The sequence below is a fragment of the Heterodontus francisci genome, chromosome 26, assembly GCF_036365525.1.
Source record: "Heterodontus francisci isolate sHetFra1 chromosome 26, sHetFra1.hap1, whole genome shotgun sequence".
Taxonomy (NCBI): domain Eukaryota; kingdom Metazoa; phylum Chordata; class Chondrichthyes; order Heterodontiformes; family Heterodontidae; genus Heterodontus; species Heterodontus francisci.
Genome location: NC_090396.1, coordinates 36,890,834 through 36,907,699, shown reverse-complemented (window position 1 = coordinate 36,907,699; position 16,866 = coordinate 36,890,834).

Here is a 16,866-nt window from a genome sequence, read left to right as displayed (position 1 = left end):
TCTTCTAAGACTGTTCAGATTAATGATTTTGTTTTTGAATCTTTCATCAAAAGATTCATGATTTAGGAAAGATCTATACATATCCAAAACTATGCGATTCTGCGGAAGCAAACCAAACTGACTGCAATTCACTAATGCATTGAAATGAAGTCCTGAATGTGCTCCCTGTCTGAAAAATACTTCATTAATATGATGTAATACAATAGCATTTATACGTAGATGTGTCAAAATGTGAAAACTAACCTCACCACTAACTTTTATCTAATGAATGAGGATAAAACAGTTTTTTGATTATAACAACAATGACAGAAGTTGTTTTCCATTGATAGTGCTGTAGTAAATGTGCAAAGGTGGGTTCAACACCGGTTCAAACCCTTTAAAACTCGTACACTGGATTTCCTTTCTCAGCCATGATTTGCAGAGAGAAGGAAGATTAAAGGGCAAATCAGCTTAGTAGTCAATTGGCAGTCAGGTTAAGGTCAAGGAACAGGCTTCCTGCTTACCTCCTTGGTTGGACAATGATGTACATTGTGGAGTAACCCAAAAAATATATGCAACACGACACTTTGATTTTGGCACATGACATTGAATATCATTGCATTAATATAGAATTTACAACCTATTCCTGGAACACATTCAGAAGCTCATGCTTCCCCATGAGAATAACATTTGTTGGAGGCTAACAGTAGGAGTCTGCATAGGAACCCGAGTAAATGACAAATCACTATCCATTCTGGCATGGAAAAGATAATTGAAATAGTTTTCAATCAAGGTCACGAAAAGCTCTAAAGTGTATGTCATAAATTCTTGTTGATTGCAAAATGCAATTAAGGTTGTTTTTAAGAATTTTATGTGCTCAGCCTAATAAAGATATATAATCAAAGGTTCAGGGTTTAGGCACAAACTGTGCCTATTTCAACTTCAAAAATTGAAACTTATTTAACTACTGAGTTTTATAACTACAGTAACTGTCCAACTTACTTCATATAAACTTAAAATTGCCTCACAACAAAAGTACATCTGTGTCCAGAACAAATCAACAAATTCATATCTTCCATACCATTGGGATTATCTAATATAAATTATACATTATCAAAATGCTCATTAAAATTATATTTAAAAGTTCTCATCATTATAGAATTTATGTGAGAATTTAAAATTGTTGCTCCTGGGTTGTATATTTTAGACTTCAGAGTACAAAACAAGTACTAACTTGCCTAAAGATCATGAAGCTGAATATGCACAGGCATGACCTAATATTCAAAGTGAAGCATACAGTAACTAACACACTTTAGAATGGGAACTTGGCAGACTATATGTTTAGTGAAAATAGGATAGCAGTTACAATTATAAAAGCAAACTACTGCAGATGCTGGAAATCTGAAATAAAAACAAGAAATGCTGGAAATGCTCAGCAGGTCTGGCAGCATCTGTGGAGAGAGAAGCAGAGTTAATGTTTCAGGTCAGTGACCCTTCATCAGAACTGCTATTATTATAGCAGTTACAATTCTTGTTTCAAAAATTACATTTAAAAAAGAGACTTATGTAGAATATATATTAATTCTATTATTATGGTTAACATTATTGGTGTAGGATTTTCAATTATTTATTTACTATTTATTACTCACTATTTAAAAATAAGGGGTCGCCCATTTAAGACAGAGATGAGGAGAAATGTTTTCTCTCAGAGGATCGTGAATCTTTGGAACTCTCTTCCTCAAAAGGCGGTGGAAGCAGAGTCTTTAAATATTTTTAAGGCAGAGGTAGATAGATTCTTGATAAGCAAGTGGGGATAGGCAGGAATGTGGAGTCAAGGTTACAATCAGATCAGCCATGATCTTATTGAATGGCGGAGCAGAGGTCTAGTGGCCTACTCCTGCTCCTAATTCATATGCTTATATGTATGTGCCTATAACTATCAGGAAAGACTGAACAGGCTGGGAGGTGACCTGATAGAGGTCTTTAAAATTATGAAGTGGTTCAATAGGGCAGATGTAAAGAAGAAGCTTCCACTTGAGGGGGAGTTTAAAACTAGGGGCCATTTATATAAGATAGTCAGCAACAAATTCAATAAGAAAGTTCTTTACTTCAAAAGTAGTGAGAACTCACTACCACATGGAATGGTTGAGGCAATTAACACAGATGCATTTAAGGTAGAAAAATGCATGAGGGAAAAGGAAGAGGAGGCTATATTGATAAAGTGAGATGAAGTAGGATGGGAGGAGGCTTGTGTGCAGCATAAATACTGGCAGAAGCCTGTTGGACCAAATGGTCTGCTTCTTTGCCATAAAATTCTATTTACTTATAAACTGTAATGATATTAGAAACATTGAGCTAAAAATTCATCTACCCAGTTTTTTCAGTGCAAGGGTCACAATTTGCAGCCTGCCCAGGCCGGTTCCATTGGAAATAGGCAACATGCAAATGTGGTGCTCCCACCTCATTACCATTATCACAGCATGGACCGAGAGGGTTCCTCGCTGCTGGCTTATTCTTTTTGCTGCTGGCTGCCTCTGCGCTTAGCAGGGGGTGCAGACAGCCTGCTCTTCTTAAGGGCAGGCTGCCCCTCTTAAAGGGAAGCTGAATAATATTGATGGAATTTAAAACATTGAAAATGCAACACCAGGGCAGAGTGAGTGATCCAGTGTGATGGACATGGCACTGGAGCTATTAGTGATTGAGATAGGCAGGAGGAGAGAGGATCTCAAGGATCACCCTCAGAAGGAAGTGAGAGCAGGTAGCCAGGAAAGTCAACTCCCAGAGTCTGAACTCAGGGACCTGGCAGCAGTGCCACAAGAAACCTAATGGCTTCACGCAAGTGAACAAGGTCAGTGAACATATCTTCACATGACATCTCCTACCCACACCTTCCTCCACACCACTAACCTCAATGTAGCATACCTTCATCACTCACCCAGCACCAGTCCCTACCACTCAGGACTCACACCTAACACCTCACCTTCGCACACCTACTAATGCTGCCAAGCCTCACTCCCACCTCTCACTTCCTGCACATACCTCCAGCTATTCTGCTATGGAATGCATATCACCAAAACACAGTGCAACACAATCACTGACATTCCACCCTCTCTCTTGCAGGAGAAGATGGCACACAATAGAAGTGAGCAAAGCAGAACCAGCAGGGGTCAAGGACGTCTGCATCTCCTAAACCCTACAGCAGAGATTGCTCGCAGCATCATGGTGGCTGGCTGCAACGGAGCCCATGGCACTTTGCATCACTGATAATATTGTATGTTCCTGCCTTATGCTCTGTCTTAATTCCCAGCTCTCTCATCCGACTATCTGACATGATGAGGATGCTGTTGATATGACCATGGACCTTTTCCTTCCCACTCCAGCCCCCTTCCCTCACACCCAACCTTCCCTTCTGATTTCCTACTTTCAGATACCCAAGAACTGTCACCTGCCCAGCCACAGCAGCCGAAGGAAGAAGAGAGAGAACCTTCAGCATAGCACAAATGCAGAGACCCGATCACCTGATCACAGAGATGAGGAGAAATGTTTTCTCCGAGGGTCATGAGTCTTCGGAACTCTCTTCCTCAAAAGGCAGTGGAAGCAGAGTCTTTGAATATTTTTAAGGAGAGGGAGATAAATTCTTGATAAGCAAGTGGGTGAAAGGCGGGAATGTGGCGTTGAGGTTACAATCAGATCAGCCATGATCTTATTGAATGGCGGAGCAGGCTCGAGGGGCCAAGTGGCCTATTCCTGCTTCTAATTCATATGTATGTATGACCTGATTCGCTCAGCCACCAGCTCAGACGCTGCAAATACCTTGGAGGCGTGAACAGAACTGGGATCAGCACATAGTGAGTCATTCAGGCACAAGTGAGCTGCAGACAGGTCAGGGGAAAGGATGATTCAATTGCCAGCTCACCAGAGGGTGAAGTTGCAGACAAGTTCAGCTGCGGAGGGCTCAGATGAAGAGCTCCATGGGGCAGCATGCAGGAGAGCACTGATGAATATGCACACCTAGATGCTGGGTGCATTGGCTGGCCTGCCAGACAGTCCCTGTCCCCATCGAGGAGCATGGAGGAGTCTGGCTCCAAGTTGACAGAAGGTATGGCGCAAAGCTTGCTCTCTCTGCAGCCTCTGTTCCATCTTCCTGTTGTGCTGCAGGCCCAGAGGCACTGCCACTTCTACTCCCATACCAGTTGCAGCCTTTGTGTAGAGAGGTCACCTAATCCTTTGGCCTCCCAGTGAGGATGCTGCAACACTCTCTGGCAAATCCAGCAATGCACCACAACACCTCCAAAAACACTCAAGAGTATTTCCAGAGACCTTGCAATAGTAGATATTCTTAAAAATTACCTTAGCTGCAATTTGGGTGCCTGGCCCTTTAAGGAACACCAGTGCAGGGCCCATCTTGCAGCTCAGCACCTGTTGTTTGATGAGTGACATGCAAATTTTGGCCTGGACCTGCATGGTACAAATTAGGTGTCCTGGCGTCCCATCAGCTGGTTGGGCTGCGTGACGCCAGGATCGTGCTCCTTCTTAGGATTTCAGTTTTCAGTTGATGGAAAACTTATGTATTGATAGATAATGTAAATAATGTTCACTCAATGAGACAAGCAATTTCAAATTCCTCCTCACCTCAGATGACTATAATACTCAACTGTATTAACTGCTAGGTTCACCCAAGCGCTTTCCTTTTCTTTTTTCAATCAAGCTAAATTATGCATTTCATTTCAGCTTATGTTGCAAATGATGGTTCTTTAGATTTGATGGATACTATTTACAATGGGCACAAGTCTCCAGTTTTCAGTTCCCCAAGGAATAATTTGAATCCCAGGACAGTGTACCTTTTCAGTCAGAGTATTGCAATGTATCTAACTTTGTTAATATTTAATTATGAACAGGATTTTTTTTTACTGTTGCTATGGAAGCAGATAGTTGAAACTCTATGCTCAAGGTTCAATAAAGAAACCAGTTTCTGAATTCAACAAATCTTTTTCCTTCTGTCCTTTATTATTTTCCTCTATTTAGTAATCTTTAGAAAAGTAATTCAGTACTACCACAATATCCAAGGACTTGTCATCATTCTATCAAGACCGTGTATGAAATGCTGAACTGCAGTACAAAGGCAAAGGAATTAAATAAACTACAAACAGACTATTTAAACCTACTAAACTGAAGACACAAAAACATTCAATTGAATTATACAATTAGATGGCTGACTATAGGGTGTATTGGTACAATACATGAAGTCATTCACACCGCTGAATTGCCTATCTCAACTATGTGCAGGTGCTGAGCTGAAGCCAGGCATTTCCACACAGGAAAACAGGTCAAATCAGGAGCAGAGTTGTCAATAGACTGCCTTTGCACACACTGGGCTGAATTTTACAGACCCCCCGCCCACCTCACATCAGGGGTCATGGTGGGGGGGAGCCAGAAAATGCCTCCGGCAGAAGCCCGTCACAAGCCTCAACGCTGGGAAGGTCAAGCCCGATATTGCCGGCGGCGGCAAGGCCTCATGGCGACAACCCCCCATCGCCGCTCAGCGACGGGAGCCAACTTTACATATTTAAATAAATGTAAATAGGAACATAAGAGCAGAAGCAGGCCATTCAGCCCATCGAGCCTGCTCCGTCATTCAGTACAATCATGGCTCATCCACTTCAATGGCTTTTTCCACACTATCCTCATATCCCCTTATGTCATTTGTATTTAGAAACCTGTCAATCACTGCTTTAAACATACTCAATAACTGAACTTCCACAGCCCTCCGGGGTAGAGAATTCCAAAGATTCACAACCCTCTGAGTAAATAAATTTCTCCTCATCTCTGTCCTAAGTGGCTTCCCCCTTACTTCGGCATTGTGTCCCCTGGTTCTAGACTCACCAACCAGGGGAAACATCTTTTTTTAAATTATTTTTTTTTTAGAGATACAGCACTGACACAGGCCCTTCGGCCCACTGAGTCTGTGCCGACCATCAACCACCCATTTATACGAATCCTACACTAATCCCATATTCCTACCATATCCCCACCTGTCTCTATATTTCCCTACCACCTACCTATACTAGGGGCAATTTATAATGGCCAATTTACCTACCAACCTGCAAGTCTTTGGCTGTGGGAGTAAACCGGAGCACCCGGCAAAAACCCATGCAGACACAGGGAGAACTTGCAAACTCCACACAGGCAGTACCCAGAATCGAACCCGGGTCGCTGGAGCTGTGAGGCTATGGTGCTAACCACTGCGCCACTGCGCCGCCCATCTTACCTGCATCTACCCTGTCTATCCCTTTAAGTATTTTGTAGTTTTCAGTGAGATCACCTCTCAATTTTCAAAACTCGCGAGAATACAGGCCCAGTTTCCCCAATCTCTCTTCATAGGACAGTTGCGTCATCCCGGGAACAAGTCTTGTCAACCTTCATTGCACTCCCTCTATGGCAATAACATCCTTCCGAAGGTAAGGGGACCAAAACTGCACACAGGTGCGGTCTAACCAAAGTTCTGTACAAATGAAGCAAGACTTCACTACTCCTGTACTCAAATCCTCTTGCGATAAAGGCTAACATACCATTCTCAATTGCTCGCTGGACCTGAATGTTAGCTTTCAGTGACTTATTGACAAGGACACCCAGGTCCCTTTGTATATCTACACTTTCTAATCTCTTACCATTTAAGAAATACTCTGCACATCTATTCAAAGTGGATAACCTCACATTTTTCCACATAATATTCCATCTGTCACGTTCTTGCCCACTCACTAAGTCTTTCCAAATTCCCTTGAAGCTGCTTTGCATCTTCCTCACAACACATATTCCCACCTAGTTTTGTGTCACCCACGAACTTGGAAATACTACATTTGGTCCCCACATCCAAATCATTGATATATATTGTGAACGGCTGGGGTCCAAGCACTGTTCCACTAGTCACAGCCTGCCAACATGAGAATGACCCATTTATTCCTACTCTCTGTTTTCTGACTGTTAACCAATCCTTAATCCATGCCAGTATATTACCTCTTATCCCATGTGCTATAATTTTGCTATCCAACCTCCTGTGGGGGACTTTATCAAAGGCCTTTTGAAAATCCAAGTATACCATGTCCACCAACTCGCCTTTATCAATTCTGTTAGTAACAGCCTCAAAAAACTCCAACAGGTTCGTCAAACATGATTTCCCATTCATTAATCCATGTTGATTATGCCCAATCAGATTATTATTAGCCAAGTGTCCATTTATCATATCCTTTAGAATAGGTTAAAAGGTCTGTAATTCCCTGTTTTCTCTCTCTCTCCCTTCTTAAATAGTGGGGTGACACATGCGACCTTCCAATCTGCAGGAATTGCTCCAGAATCTACAGAATTTTGGAAGATGATCACCACTGCATCCACTGTCACCATAGCTACCTCTTTCAGCACTCTGGGATGTAGAATATCAGGTCCTGGGGACTGATCAACCTTCAGCCCTATTAATTTCTCCAATACAACCTTCTTACTAATACTAATTTCCTTCAATTCCTCATCCCCCCTAATCCCTTGGATCGCAAATTCTGGGAGATTTCTTGTATCTTCCTCAGTCAAGACAGACGCAAAGTCATCATTTAGTTTCTCTGCCATTTCTCTATTCCCCATTATAAATTCTCCTGACTCTGCCTGTAATCAACCCACATTTGTCTTAGCCAAATGTTTCCTTTTTAAGTACCTAAAGAAGCTTTTACAGTCTGTTTTTATATTTCTTGCTATCTTACATTCATATTCTATTCTCCCTTTCTTTATCAGTTTCTTTGTCCTTCTTTGCTGTATTCTAAAATCCTCCCAATCCTCAGGTTTACGACTATTTCTGGCAACTTTACAGGCCTTTTCTTTTAATCTTATACAATCCTTAACTTCCTTTGTTAGCCATGGTTGACTGCCTTTACTTTTGGGGTTTTTGTGCCGTGAAGGAATGTATAGTTGCTATAAACTATGTAATATTTCCTTAAAGACTATCAATTGCGGATGTACTATCATAAATTTTAATGTATTTTCCCAATCCACCTCAGCCAATTTGCCCCTCATACCTTCATAATTTCCTTTGATCAAATTTAACACCCTAGCTTCAGATTGAACTACTTCACTTTCAAACATAATGTAAAATTCTATCATATTATGGTCACTCATCCCTAAAGGTTCTTTTACAACAAGATTATTAATTATCCCTTTCTCATTACATAATATTAGATCGAAAATAGGCTGTTCTGTAGTCAGGTTCTCAACATACTGCTCTAGAAAACCATTCCTAACACACTCCAGAAAGTTGTCCTCCATAGCATTAGTGCTCATTTGGTTTAGCCAGTCTACATGCAGATTGACGTCACCCATGATTACTGTATTACCCATGCTACATGCTTCTCTAATCTCCTGATTAATGTCATGTCTCACACTACCGCTACTGTTTGGTGGCCTATAAACAACTCCTACCAATGTTTAAATAAAAGCAAAATACTGCGGATGCTGGAAATCTGAAATAAAAACAAGAAATGCTGGAACCACTCAGCAGGTCTGGCAGCATCTGTGGAAAGAGAAGCAGAGTTAACGTTTCGGGTTAGTGACCCTTCTTCGGAACGTCAAAGAAATGTCAAAGGTTATAAGCTTGCTTGCTCCAACATGCATCATAAAAGTGAAATTTAAGGACTTTACAGATATTTGAATTCAAATTATTGCCTTATAATTCACTCCCCGCAATCTTGTATAATAGACACTGTATTTGCTATTTGTCCATGGTTGCAGTGTTCACGTAGTTGCAAATGATATCATTCTTCGGTCAACAACAATAGGTAACTGAGCCATGTGGATGTTTACTAATATCCAGTTCAAAAATTAAAATCTTCCCTAATTACCTCTACATGAAATTTCACTTCAGTAGAATGCTTGAACAACAGCCTTAAATGCAATTGTTGATACTATAGAATGACTACTCCTCAATAGTTATGGTTGCAGCAGTATATAACCACAAAATAAACTTCAAGAGATTTTTTCATTATTTAGAAAAGGTTCAAATAAAAGGGTACACTTTTCTTTAAAAAAAACAATGTTTGGCAAATCTTTGTTTTCTGTTTGCCATACATGTGATGAGATGATTTCATTCATGTCAAAATAAGTCTTTACATTGCTTGCGCATAACCTATGCCAGAGTTGTTCAAGCCCACCTCTTTTCATCATGATGACAATGACCCTTTAAAATGATTAATCAAATTCAATATACACATCCTGACAAAATGAAAATTTCAGGAAGGTCAACTGAAGAACTCAACTAAACAGTCTAACGGCAATCTGCTACCCTCATTCCCTAAGAAAGAACTTAAAGACATCTACTTACACGGTTATACTTGATATTTCTTAGCTTTGTTCTGCTTCTAAAAACTAAGCCAAAATAGTTCTCGGCCAACTGAGAGTGCTGGTAAATGCAGTCTTTTCCTATTTAGGTCTTTACTGCTGTTACCTTCATGTTGCAGTGCATCATAAAGTAAATCTTATTCATGAAGCTGACATGGATTGTTGAACACACATGAAAATATATCTGTAATTAAAATATATGTGTAAGGAGTGGAGGAAGTGTATAAGAGGAAACGAAAGCTCATGAAACTATTTATCTTCATCTGAGCTCTTAGCAGAAGTATCGAAAAAAAAACTTCATGCAAAATGTTGTATTATTTTAAAAATGTATATTAGCGGCTGCAAAGTTAGTATGGAAAAAAATATATCAGGCATGCTTTATATTTCACAAATTAGCATATTCTGGACTGCTCGGATTCTGAGAGAACGCACATTGCGTTAAACAGACATCAAAGACTGGACTTTTTTTTCTGTCTAGGAGAAGGGACTGGCCAAACTGCATACATTACAACTTAATATGATTCTATCTGGCAAGTCAGTTCCGTGATGTACCCTAGAACAGGTTCAGTATAATTCTTACAGCACAACAATGTTTTTATTACACAGTCCATCTGCTGTTGCAGAAAGATTTACAGCCATCTTTCCAAGGGTAAATTTGCTTGTAAACAGCGTGCTTTAAGTTTTCCGATTGATTTGGTTAATATTTCTAACTCAACTAGATGTATCTGATAAAAATGAGGAAATAGGCCTTTGAACTATCCAAGATTTTGTGACAAATAGCAATTTTTCATGTTTTGGGATGTTGATTCTGCATAGGATGGTAAAGTATTGGGATTTTGTATAAAAAAAAGGAATAAGTTGTTCAGAACCTGTCTGGAGCATAAGAACTAGTTACATTTAATCACTCTGCCATTGGCAGCCGTGCCTTCAGCTGTCTACGCCCGAAGCTTTGGAATTCCCTCCCCGAACCTCTCTGCCTTGCTATCTCTCTTTCCTCCTCTAAGAGCCAGAAGACACAATTTAAGATGAATGGCAAAAGAACCATGATATGAGGAAAATCTTTTTTATGCAGTGAATGGTTAGGATCGGGAATGCACTGACTGAGAGTGTGGCGCAGGCAGATTCAATTGTGGCTTTTAGAAGGGAATCGGATAATTATCTTAAAGGAAAAGATTTGCAGGGTTATGGAAAAAAGGTGGGGAAGTGGGACTAACTGAGTTTCTCTTACAGACAGCCTGCACAGACATGATGGGCCCAATGGCCTCCTTCTGTGCTGTAACCATTCTATGATTCTAAGACACTCCCTAACACCTGTCTTTTGGACCAATCTTTTGGTCATCTATCCCGATATCTCTTCACATGACTTGGTGTTAAATTTTGCTTGATAATGTTCCTGTGAAGCACCTTGGGACATTGTACCATATCAAAGCTGCTATACAAATACAAGTTGTTGTTTTTGATTTAATGTGTTTTATGGGGCAGCCGTAGGGCTCTTATCGCTCTTTAAGATGACCATGTGTGTGCGTGAAGCAGTGAGTCTCCTTAGAATTGTATATACCTAATTCTACATTCTGAAAGTAGAGTAATAGGGAAAGGAGCCCAACACTGGATGGATTTATATAACAATTTGTTAACTCTTTCCGAGACAAGGAAATATGTTCTATTTCATTGAATACCAATCTCTAGATTGAGAATCAATATTACATAAAATTTAAGGATTATGCTTCTTCAATATTTAGAAGTAAATATTCACTTTTCCATAAATTAACTATGGGGTATATACACTGATATGGCTACAACACCAAAATGCCTACTGTCCAAGAATTAGTGAATATACTTTTGTATTGAAAGGCATAAGAATCATTCTTTGTGGTAGAAAGCTGTCATTAATATATATTTCACTGGGAGCTGATGCACCATATGCACAAGACTGCAGATTTGAAGATGTACCATGCTTTACTTTCTTTTCTTTGGCCTCCTTATCTCGAGAGACAATGGGTAAGCGCCTGGAGGTGGTCAGTGGTGTGTGGAGCAACGCCTGGAGTGGCTATAAAGGCCAATTCTCGAGTGACAGGCTCTTCCACAGGTGCTGCAGAAAAATTTGTTTGTCGGGACTGTTACACAGTTGGCTCTCCCCTTGCGCTTTTGTCTTTTTTCCTGCTAATTGCTAAGTCTCTTTGACTCACCACACTTTCGCCCTGCCTTTATGGCTGCCCGCCAGCTCTGGCGAACACTGGCAACTGACTCCCACGACTTGTGATCAATGTCACAGGACTTCATGTCGCGTTTGCAGACGTCTTTAAAGCGGAGACATGGACGGCCGGTGGGTCTGATACCAGTGGCGAGCTCGCTGTACAATGTGTCTTTGGGGATCCTGCCATCTTCCATGCGGCTCACATGGCCAAGCCATCTCAAGCGCCGCTGACTCAGTAGTGTGTATAAGCTGGGGATGTTGGCCGCCTCGAGGACTTCTGTGTTGGAGATACGGTCCTGCCACCTGATGCCAAGTATTCTCCGGAGGCAGCGAAGATGGAATGAATTGAGACGTCGCTCTTGGCTGACATACGTTGTCCAGGCCTCGCTGCCATAGAGCAAGGTACTGAGGGCACAGGCTTGATACACTCGGACTTTTGTGTTCCATGTCAGTGCGCCATTTTCCCACACTCTCTTGGCCAGTCTGGACATAGCAGTGGAAGCCTTTCCCATGCGCTTGTTGATTTCTGCATCGAGAGACAGGTTACTGGTGATAGTTGAGCCTAGGTAGGTGAACTCTTGAACCACTTCCAGAGCGTGGTCGCCAATATTGATGGATGGAGCATTTCTGACGTCCTGCCCCATGATGTTCGTTTTCTTGAGGCTGATGGTTAGGCCAAATTCATTGCAGGCAGCCGCAAGATGTACCATGCAACATATACCAAATGCAGCATTTCCCACATATGTAGTATTTCTCAAGGTGCATGCAGTATTGATCTCACAAGCATCAATTATGCTGTTTAAACACTTAAAGGGCATGGATCACAGTGACAGCTGATATCCACATAACCAACTGCTGGAGAAAAATAAAAACTGAAGAGACTCAAAATCAAACCACTACATTATATTAAAGCCATGTGAATGTTAAAGATGAGATAATGGAGACTGATTTCAAGGTTATAATCTTATCTCAGGTTTCAAGTGACATTTGTAAAGCATTTATACATTTTTTTTATTCATTCACAGGATGTGGCCGTCACTGATAAGGCCAGCATTTATTGCCCATCCATAATTGCCCTTGAGACAACTGAGTGGCTTGTTAGGCCATTCCAGAGTCAACCACATTGCTGTGGGTCTGGAGTCACATATAGACCAGACCAGGCAAGAACAGCAGATTTCCTTCCCTAAAGGACATTAGAGAACCAGATCCGGTTTTACAACAATCCGGTAGTTTCATGGCCACCATTAGTGCAATGACCTTTTCATTTCAGATTTTATTTAATTAATTGAATTTAAATTCCCAGCTGCCATGGCTGGATTTGAACACATGTTTCTGGATCATAGTCCAGATGACTAGTCCAGTAACATAACCACTATTCTACTGTATACCCCAGAAAACCATTCAGTTGTCAATTACTTGTATTTAATCTACTGTAACTATTTATTCCACAAGTTTGAGAATAACTGTTGTTTTGTCTACAAGTTTTTTTTATCTGTAGTATTCTCATTTATGGCTTTAGCAGATGCTATTACAGATGTACTGCACAGTTGTAGATAGACTATTATTCCTGCCATTCCTAGGGTCCTTCCTGCACCAGGATGGCTGCTCCTAATGGCTGCATGGCTGCTTCTAATAACTGCATCAAACTCATTAAAATATATTTTCTAAACTAAGCAAAAAGGTTATAATTTTGTTTCTAACTAAACTGCCTCCATTTCTTTCATCATGGTTGAATAATTTATAATATGTTTCTGCATTTTACATAGAACTTTTCTTTTATTCAGTCATTGGATGTGGGTGGTGCTGGCTGGGCAATAGTGAGTCGCCTTCTTGAACTGCTGCAGTCCTTGGGGTGTAGGTACACCAACGGTGCTGTTAGGATGGGAGTTCCAGGATTTTCAACCAGCGACAGTGAGGGATCGGCAATATATTTCCAAGTCAGGATGGTTTGTGGCTTGGAGGGGAACTTGCGGATGGTGGTTTCTAATGCATCTGCTGCCCTTGTCTTTCAATGGCATTACCATCGCTGAATCCCCCACTATCAACATCCTTGGGCTTACCATTGACCAGAAACTGAACCAGATCAGCCACATAAATACCATGGCTACAAATGCAGATCAGAGGCTGGGAATTTTTTTTTTTTATTATTCATGCATGGGATGTGGGCATTGCTGGCTCGGCCAGCATTTATCACCAATTGCCTTTGAGAAGGTGGTGGTGAGCTGCAGTGAGTAACTCACCTCCTTTCTCCCCAATGCCTGTCCACCATCTACAAGGCATAAGTCAGGAGTGTGATGGAATACTCTCCATTTGCCTGGATGGGTGCAGCTCCAACAACACTCAAGAAGCTGGATCATAGTCCAGGTGATTATGCTACTGTACCCCAGAAAACCTTTCAGTTATCAATGACTTGCATTTAATCTACTGTGCCTAATTATTCCACAAGTTTGGGAATAACTGTTGTTTCGTCTCCGTGTTTGTTTTATCTGTTGTATTCTCATTTATGGCTTTAGCAGATGTTATTGCAGATGTACTGCACAGTTTTAGACAGACCATCATTCCTGCCATTCAGCGAACATCCCCACTTCTGACCTTATGATGGAGGGAAGGTCATTGATGAAGCAGCTGAAGATGGTTGGACCTAAGACATGACCCTGAAGAACTCCTGCAGTGATGTCCTGGGACTGAGATGATTGACCTCCAACAACCACAACCATCTTCCTTTGTGATAGGTATGACTCCAACCAGCGCAGAGTTTTCCCCCATTCCCATTGACTCCAGTTTTGCTACAGCTCCAAGATGCTATACTCAATCAAATGCTGCCTTGATGTCAAGGGCAGTCACTCTCACCTCACCTCTGGAGTTCAGCTCTTTTGTCCATGTTTGGACCAAGGCTGTAATGAGGTCAGGAGTTGAGTGGCCCTGGCGGAACCCAAACTGAGCATCAGTGAGCAGGGTATTGCTGAGCAAGTGCCGCTTGATAGCACGTTCGACGACCTGTTCCATCACTTGCTGATGATCGGGAGTAGACTTATAAGGCAGTAATTGGCCAAGTTGGATTTGTCCTGCTTTTTGTGCACAGGACTTATCTTGGCAATTTTCCATATATCTGGGTAGATGCCAGTGTTGTAGCTGTACTGGAACAGCTTGGCTAGGGGCGCAGCTAGTTCTGGAGTTCAAGTCTTCAGTACTATTGCCGGAATGTTGTCAGGGCCCATAGCCTTTGCAGTATCCAGTGCCTTCAGCTGTTTCTAGATATCATGTGGAGTGAATCGGATTGGCTGAAGACTGGTGTCTGTGATGCTGGAGACCTCAGGCGGAGGCTGAGATGGATCATCCACTCGGCACTGCTGGCTGATGATGGATGCAAATGCTTCAGCCTTGTCTTTTGCACTGAAGTGGTGGGCTTCCCCTATCACTGAGGATGGGGATATTTGTGCATCTCCTCCTCCTATCAGTTGTTTAATTGCCCACCACCATTCACGACTGGATGTGGCAGACTGCAGAGCTTAGATCTGATCTGTTGGTTGTGGGATCACTTAGACCTGTTAATTGCATGCTGCGTCCATTGTTTGGCATGCAAGTAGTTCTGTGTTGCAGCTTCACCAGGCTGACACGTCATTTTTAAGTATGCCTGGTGCTGCTCCTGGCATGCCCCACTTCACTCTTCATTAAACCACGGTTGGTCCCCGGCTTGATGATAATGGTCGAGTGGGGGTTATGCCAGGCCATGAGGTTACAGATTGTGATTGAATACAATTTTGCTGCTGCTGATGGCCCATAGTGCCTCTTGGATGCCCAGTTTCGATTTGCTGGATCTTTTCAAAATCTATCCCATTTAGCACGATGGTAGTGCCACACAACACGATGGAGGATATCCTCAATGTGAAGATGGGACTTCGCCTCCACAAGGACTGTGGGGTGATCAATACCATCTTGGACAGATACATCTGAGACAGGTAGATTGATGAGGACAAGGTCAAGTATGTTTTTTCCCTCTTGTTGGTTCCCTCACTGCCTGCCACAGACCCAGTCGAGCAGTAATGTCTTTTAGGACTCAGCCAGCTCGGTCAGTAGTGGTGCTATCGAGCCACTCTTGGTGATGGACATTGAAGTACCCCACCCAGAGTACATTTTGTGACCTTGCTACTCTCAGTGCTTCTTCCAATTGGTGTTCAACATGGAGAAACACAGATTCATCAACCAAGGTGGGGGTGGTAGGTGGTAATCAGCAGGAGGTTTCCTTGCCCATGTTTGACCTGATGCCATGAGACTTCATGGGGTCCGGAGTCAATGTTGCTGTCTCCCAGAGCAACTCACCTCTGCTGGGTCTGTCCTGCCGGTGGGAGAGGACATACCCGGGTATGGTGATGGTGGTGTCTGGGACATTGTCTGTAAGGTATGATTCCATGAGTATGACAATATCAGGCTGCTGCTTGACTAGGCTTTGGGACAGCTCTCCCAGGTTTGGCATAAGCCCCCAGATGTTAGTAAGGAGGGCTTTGCAGGGTCGACAGGGCTGGGTTTCCCATTGTTGTTTCCAGTGCCGAGGTCGATGCCAGGTGGTCCATCCGGTTTCATTCCTTTTCTTAGACTTTGTAGTGGTTTGGCCACTTCAGAGGGCATTTAAGAGCCAACCACATTGCTGTGGGTCTGGATTCACACGTAGGCCAGACCAGTTAGGACAGCAGACTTCCTTCCCCAAAGGACATTAGTAAACCAGATGGGCTTTTACAACAATTGACAATGTTTCATGGTCACCATTAGACTAGATTTTAATTCCAAGTTTATTAATTGAATTCAAATTTCACCATCTGCATGGTGGGATTCAAACCCACGTCCCCAGAGCATTAGCCTGTGGCTCTGGGTTACCAGTCTAGTGATATTGCCACTACGCTACTGCCTTCCCTGTGCCCAAACTATACAAAAATTACTATTCATTAGATTACTGACAAGACTGTATAATTGTATCTTACTATCCAATATTACAATCAAACCACTAGCTGCTACTGTAAAACTGTTGATTGTTTTACACAACTACAAATGTGTTTGATCTTTAGGATTGTGAGCATAGCATATTGTCAATATGTCTATCCTGATAATGATTCAGATACAACAGATTAGAAATACATAAGCTTGTCACTGGCAATTTATAAAGAATAAGTTTATTTATAAATTGGAGCACAAAATCTCAGCTGGTGCTTCTGTGTGGTACTGAGGGATCACTCCTTTGTTGGAAGTGATGTCTTTCAAATGTCAATGTCCAAATTGGTCAGCCCCCAAAAACAGGTGTGGGGCATGTGGTGCACAATTATACTTGC